The sequence below is a fragment of the Tupaia chinensis genome, unplaced genomic scaffold, assembly GCF_000334495.1.
Source record: "Tupaia chinensis unplaced genomic scaffold, TupChi_1.0 Scaffold000290_1, whole genome shotgun sequence".
NCBI classification, from domain to species: domain Eukaryota; kingdom Metazoa; phylum Chordata; class Mammalia; order Scandentia; family Tupaiidae; genus Tupaia; species Tupaia belangeri.
This window is the reverse complement of record NW_006159775.1, coordinates 5049682-5056116: the sequence shown is the minus strand read 5'-3', so window position 1 is coordinate 5056116 and position 6435 is coordinate 5049682. Positions and strand designations below refer to the sequence as shown.

At 43.0% G+C, this 6435-nt stretch overlaps 1 long non-coding RNA gene across 1 annotated transcript in view; it reads left to right on the top strand.

Annotated features, from left to right (window-relative positions):
* The first annotated feature begins 503 nt into the window (after nt 1–503).
* The window catches only part of LOC102469294 (uncharacterized), a 48460-nt gene continuing 42528 nt past the window's right edge, over nt 504–6435 (top strand). The window contains exons 1-2 of the long non-coding RNA XR_334824.2: nt 504–587; nt 2196–2414. This is a non-coding gene — a long non-coding RNA (uncharacterized LOC102469294). The remainder of the gene's footprint in view (nt 588–2195; nt 2415–6435) is intronic.

Below are 6435 nucleotides of genomic sequence, written 5' to 3'. Positions count from 1 at the left end.
CCCCGCGGCCTCCGCGCGCTCCCTGGATCTCGGCAGGCGGCGCTGCGCCGCGGCCCTCGGAAACCTGGAGCCCCGCGTCCGCCCCTCGTCGGAAACACCGCGCGTCCTGATTGGTCCGCGCAGCACGCCGAGCAACCCCCTGCCCCCGCGCGCCAGGACCTGGGCCCCCACGGCCGCCTGCGTCATCGCCGCCCCTGCCCACCAGGCCACCCTGCGCTCGCCGTGCTGCCCGGGGCTCAGGGACGTGTCCTGCGCCTGGGATAACTTCCATCCTGGGAATCGATGATGAAGGGCGTCTCGAGGAAGAGACTTGGGTGGTGCAATTTCCTCCCAAAATCCTCGCCCCGGGAGCAAGGTGTATTTCCCATCTGCGTTCATGAACACCCCTCCTGTCCCCCAGTCCTGCCCTTGGTTTAGAAACAGGCCGTCGGTATGTGAAATGGGCCTGTGTATAACCTCGGACTTGCCTTCACGTGAGAAGGTGACCAGCGGGAGTCCTACTGTGGCTGGCTGTCCGCGCGGGGCTGAAGGGGCTTTCGTGCAGCCAGTAGGCCCTTGAGCACCGCAGCCCAGTCTGGCCTAGACAGGTAACCCGCCCTGTGGTTTAATCTTCCCCCTCGGTTGGCCATGGTCTACCCCTTGTTCAAGTGCTCCTTCCTGCTGTTGAAATTAGGCCGAGTCCTTAGTCTTGTTTTTTTTGCACGTGTGTGTGTGTGTGTGTGTGTGTGTTTGTGCGCGCGCACACACACACGCGCGAAGATATTTCTTTTTTCAACTTAATTATGAAGGAAGCGGTCAGGTGCTCTGCAGCCATCCTTGGCCTAGCATTTCCAGACCGAACTTAACTGCCAGCAATCAAGTCTTTGGTCCCTTCTCGCCAGGATACTCATGGCTTAGACCACCCTGAGCCACCGCCATGCAAAGGGGAGCGTCAAACAACTGAGCATGTACACCCAGGCTTTACTACCTGCGTGGCCCGTGCAAGCTACTACTCTTTAAAAACCTCTGTTTCCCCTCTAGGAATGGATGTAATACTGTCTTGCAAGACTGCGAAATAAATTGGGAGAATTGTGTAAAATGTTAAGTAAGCATAGCATCTGGTACACAAGAGGTTACCATACTTCCCTTTAGTTCCCTGGATGGAATCACCAAGTTCAAATTAATTTTTGTGTAGTTTAGTTTCCTTTTAAGTACTTACAAGTTGCTCAACTTCTTTATTTCGATTTTTAATGTGAATGGTAATGACACTAACATTTTTAAATGCGTAAGGGGAATTTGAAATGCAACATAGAGCAGTATGAAAGAAAATTGAAATGAAAGAAAATTCATTAAAAAAAAAAACACTGGTAGCAAAAGAATATCAAGAATGGTGAGGAAGTAAAAATGATGGTATTTCTCTCCTCAAACCTGCTGGCCTTTCATCTCTCTTTTTTGTAATACTTTTTTGTAATAGGGTGCCTGCGTCCACTGGAGAGACCAGGAGAGAGAAAGGGAAGGTGGCCACACCACAATCCCTTCTCTTCCATTCTCCCACTCACACACACCCAACGTGTATCTCAAGTCATCAGTCCAGGACTTGAACCATAGTCAGCCATGTAGGAGACCAGTGCCTTCACCACTAGGCCACCTGCTGGCTCCTACTTTGCATCTCTTGGTTTGCACTCATTGGACTGGTTGTTTACAAAGTTAATAACACCATGTCTCCAGTCTAGAGAGAGCTGCATACCTTTGCTGGCCTTGCAATGGACAATTCTCAGGCAAGATTGACTTTTTTTTTTTTTTTTTTTGAAGATAAGCTTACTACAAAACAAAGAGGGAAGTGTTAAGTTCATAGAAGTTGATGAGTAATCTTATTTTAAGAAATGTGGGATCTATGTACAAATTGGCCCGTGTGGTATAGGAGACTGCCATTGCCATCTCTCCTGATTTTAGCCACATCTGTTTTGGTTTGTCTTGTTCAGCAAACATACCACCATGCTTGTTAAGACTGATTCGTACTCCTCTGGAGTAAAGCTCAACTTCATCTATTGTTCCAGGCTTCATTGGCATAGCTGTTATTGTGAGGATTAAGTTAAATGAGTGAATGTCTCTATGGAGCATGGGAGAACTAGGTAGATGGTAAACACAATTTGAGTTTTTGTTAAATGTATCTATTTTATTTCAATTAACTTATTTTTTTAAATCTCTCCTTTTAGGTCCTGTCTGCTGACAGTAATAAGTGCTGCTCTCACTCTCTGTTCAAACATCAAAGTTCCTAGTGAATTACCCAGGCTGTCTCTGTCTCTAATAGTCTGAGGGATGACTCTGGGTCTCAGCTCACTTTTAAAAACAAAGACAAATGGAATACTCAGAGCCTGATGAATGCTCACCATGCCCTTTTCTTCATCATCAGCTGATACTTCCTGTGAAGCCAGGTAAGCCCACAGCAGAGCGATGACCTTGCGGAAATCTGCTAAGTTTAATTTTGTATAACCCTGAAAAGAACTTAAACCTTTACTAGTAAGGGATAACTTAGTAAGAAGTAAATTTCGTTTAACAACTTCATTATAAATTTATTACCACCAAGTATTCCTTTTATTTTCTACTAGAGATCAAATGCTCTTAACTACTTGTGAATCAAACCAAATTAAGTCTGAATTAGTCATTTCCTATTTTGTATTCATGAATAGATACCTTTCAATTAAAGCAAAAAAGAAAAATGTACTTGTATAATGAAATGAATGATATTAATTGTACTTGGTCTGTGCTTTCTGAGTGAGGATGAACAATACCTACTGTTTTGAAATTTGCTCACAATCTTGATAAAATAAAAATTAATAATCTTTCTGCAAGTCAGGGGAAAAGAAATGTGGACCAGCAAGTGACATGATGGTTAAGGCACTGGATCCCACATATGGCTGACTGCATTGTTCAAGTCTGAACCTGGTAGCTTAAAAAACACACTAAGGGGGGGGGGGGGGGCGGGCGGGGGGCGAGCTAGGGGGGGGGGGGCAGCAGGTGGTGTGGCAGTTAAGGGCACTGGACTCCCACATGGCCAACTCTGATTCAAGTCCCAGACCTGGTGACTTGCTTTCTCACTTTCCCTTTCTCTCTCTCTGGTCAAATTTAAAAATAATAATAACAAATAAAATTAAATAAATAAGTTATTCTTTTTAAAATTAAAAAAAAATTTAAAACCATACTGGGCACATGTGTGTGCATGCCCAAAATCCAGAGAAGAAAATGGAGAAGGGATTGTAGCATGCCCATAATCCCTCGCTCTTTGGAGAGTTAATGAGCCTTATGGCAAAAAGTTAAAAAAAGACAAAAAGAAAAGAAAATAGATGTAGAATCTATTAGTCTTATTAGAGGCTCAGACCTCTGTATTACAAACACTATATATAACAGGGCTGGCCACCAAGCACAACAGTTAAGAGCACTGTTTGAAGAGACCAGATTCCACGTGGCCAACCACAATTTGAATCCTATAACACACCTGTCCAGGATTCTTTTCAGATAGAAAAGTGGAATTAAAAAGATTATGGTCTGGCCAGCCCTGTTGGGAGGATTCTCTTTCACACTGTAATGAGCGCGCTTACACCTTCTGACATTAAAAATAATAATAATAGCAAGTTAAATCACTTTAAAGTGGCTCTAATAATGATGAATCTAAAATGTTAAGAATGGAAAGAATTTGAATAAATTTTTAAATAAGTAAATATAGTACAATAATTATAGCTTTTAATATATGGCCTCAGCATTTGAGATTCAGCTAAAAATGATATTAGGTTGCTGTATTATGCTTAGGCAACTGAATCTCTTGCTTATATAATAATGTAGATTATATAAAAGTTAGACATTGGCATGGTTCAAGTATGTTGCAGTACAGAAACTGGTATACACACATATTAGGTTTTTGCTGTAGGACACATGTGTTCACTGGAGAGAGACAGAGAGATAGAAAGTGAGAAATCACCTCCACCAAAGAGGTATGACCATGCTGTAATCCCTTCCCTTCCATTCTCCTCTCTGGATTTTGAGCATTTGCATACACATGCCTGGTGTAATTTTAAGCCTCCAGGTCTGACACTCGAACTGTGGATTCCACCTTAATCACCACATTACCTTCCACTGGCTAAGACTCCAGAAATTTCTTTTAAATAAAAATTTTCATTATAAATATAGTGAGAGTTCTAAGATACTGGTTTCTATAGTTTATTTATATTATATTAAATCAACTCTAAAATGAATAAATCTTATATTTGAGAGTAAACATGATCACTTTATAGCTAGATTTTAATAATCCTATATGTATGAAATCATATACAACTTACTGATAATTCTGTATTATAGTTAAAATGTAAAAAGAAAATCATCATAGTGGTAATAATCCTTACAACAGAATTTCACCTAAACTACGTACTAACCTCAAAGTGCCTAAGCTCATTTTTCCCACATTGTAAGAATGCCCTATAGCATTTTCAGATCTTCAGGCATGTCATGTTGTTTGCACAATGTCCCTTTAGGGTAGGTGTGGCAAGTATTATTGTGTCACTTTGGAATGAGAAAATTAAAGGTCAATGAGGTAAAATAACTGTCCTGAGGTCATATGAAAATAAGATAACAGATAGGGCCAGCAAGTGGTATGGCGTGGTGGTTAAGGCACTGTATTGCCGTATAGCCAAATGTGGTTATAGTCCTGGACCCAGTGGCCTAAGAATCACACCAGGAGCATGCATTTGTGTGCCCAAAATCCCAAGAGGAGAATGGAGGAGAAGCAATTGCAGCATGACCATCCTCACTGGTGGTCAGTTTACCTCTCTCTGTATCTCTCCAGTAAGCATGCACCTTGTGGCAAAAATCTTAAAGAAAGAGAGGAGAGAGAGAGAGAGAGAGAAAGAGAGAGAGAGGGAGAGGGAGCGGGAGAAGAAAGGAGAGGAGAGGAGAGGAGAGGAGAGGAGGGAAGGGAAGGGAAGGGAAGGGAAGGGAAGGGAAGGGAAGGGAAGGGAAGAAAAGGGAAGGGAAGGGAAGGGAAAAAACCAGAAAAGCTAGCAGAGCTGGGACAAGATGGCATCGGCCGAGTTCAGTATCCTTTCTACAAACCACACCAGTGCCTGTCTTCATGCAGATTACTTTGCCTATGGGGGCAAACATTTTATTCAGTATGCTTTATTTTTGTAAAGAATTAATTTTTATTTAACTTTATTTATTCATTCATTTTTAATTTGACCAATGAGGGGCAGAGTAAGAGCAAGTAAGAGTAAGAAAGCAAGCTGCCAAGTCCAGGACTCAAACCGTGTTCAGCCATGTGGGAGTCCAGTGCCCTTAACCACCGTGTCACCCGCTGGCCCCTAGTGTGCTTTTTAAAAGTTTATTTCTTCCATGAGGGAGAGAGAGAGGCAGAAAGACAGGCATCCACCAAGAGCCTTCATTACCACAATCCACACCCAGTCTCAGCTATCCTGGATCATGGGAGCACATGCCAGCATGTCCACAGACCTGCCCTAGAGGGAGGTCCTAGGACATGAACCCATGACCTTCCCCATGTAGGTCCAGTTGCATTACCACTGTACCACTGCCTGACCCTTATTTAAAAATTCTTTTAGAAATCAATATATGCAATCTATCTTTTAAACTTTGTTTACCAATTTTGTCTTCAACGTCTATGTCAGGAAACTATAAATTATACTACATGGTACCCTGAAAGGGGGGGAAAATTATATATAAAGTTAAGGCCACACTCTCTGGTCCTTGCTTGTAATAAGTTGATATATCAAAATAAAAAAATTAATAGACTGTGTTATCTTTATTCATCCACCCCAGCTTAATGCTAGTTGAATAATCTCTTGTTCAGTAGATTGCTAGTTTTGCTTTAAAGGGAGTCTGAGCTACCAGACTATGGCCCTTGCCTGGTCCCTGACTGCAGGCCAGCAAATCCTAAACTGACTGGAAAAAAGAAGGCTGCCTGATGGAAATCAGAATTTGTTCCCAAAACTATGGGGCTGGAGGCTGGGAGGTCAGGCAGTGAAAAGCCAAGTGGAAGATAGAGCAGCCAAGTCTCAGGTGAGGCAGTACTCGGTGCCTTCCAGTGCCTTAAGCACATAATGTCACATACGTAAAGGGGTGATATCCAAGTACCCACCAGAGTACACGCAGGCTGCTTCCCCTGCCTGAAGCTCCAGCTGCCTGGATGCCATGTAGCCCCCCGAAGACCGAGGGAAGTCACAGTGTTGGCAGGCATGTAATGCAGATGACGAGGGCACCTCGAGTGTTGTGCACACCAGCTGGGCAACTCAACCCTGGAGAGAAATTTCATAAACCTGGCTACTGAACAGGAAATAAATGACTTCTGAAAAATGAAATGCCTGAGGGTACGGTATTTTGGCCACAAAAGAAGATTCTTTTGAACTGCATCAAATAATAGTTGTGTGGGGGGGGGGGGGGGGGGGGGGGCTA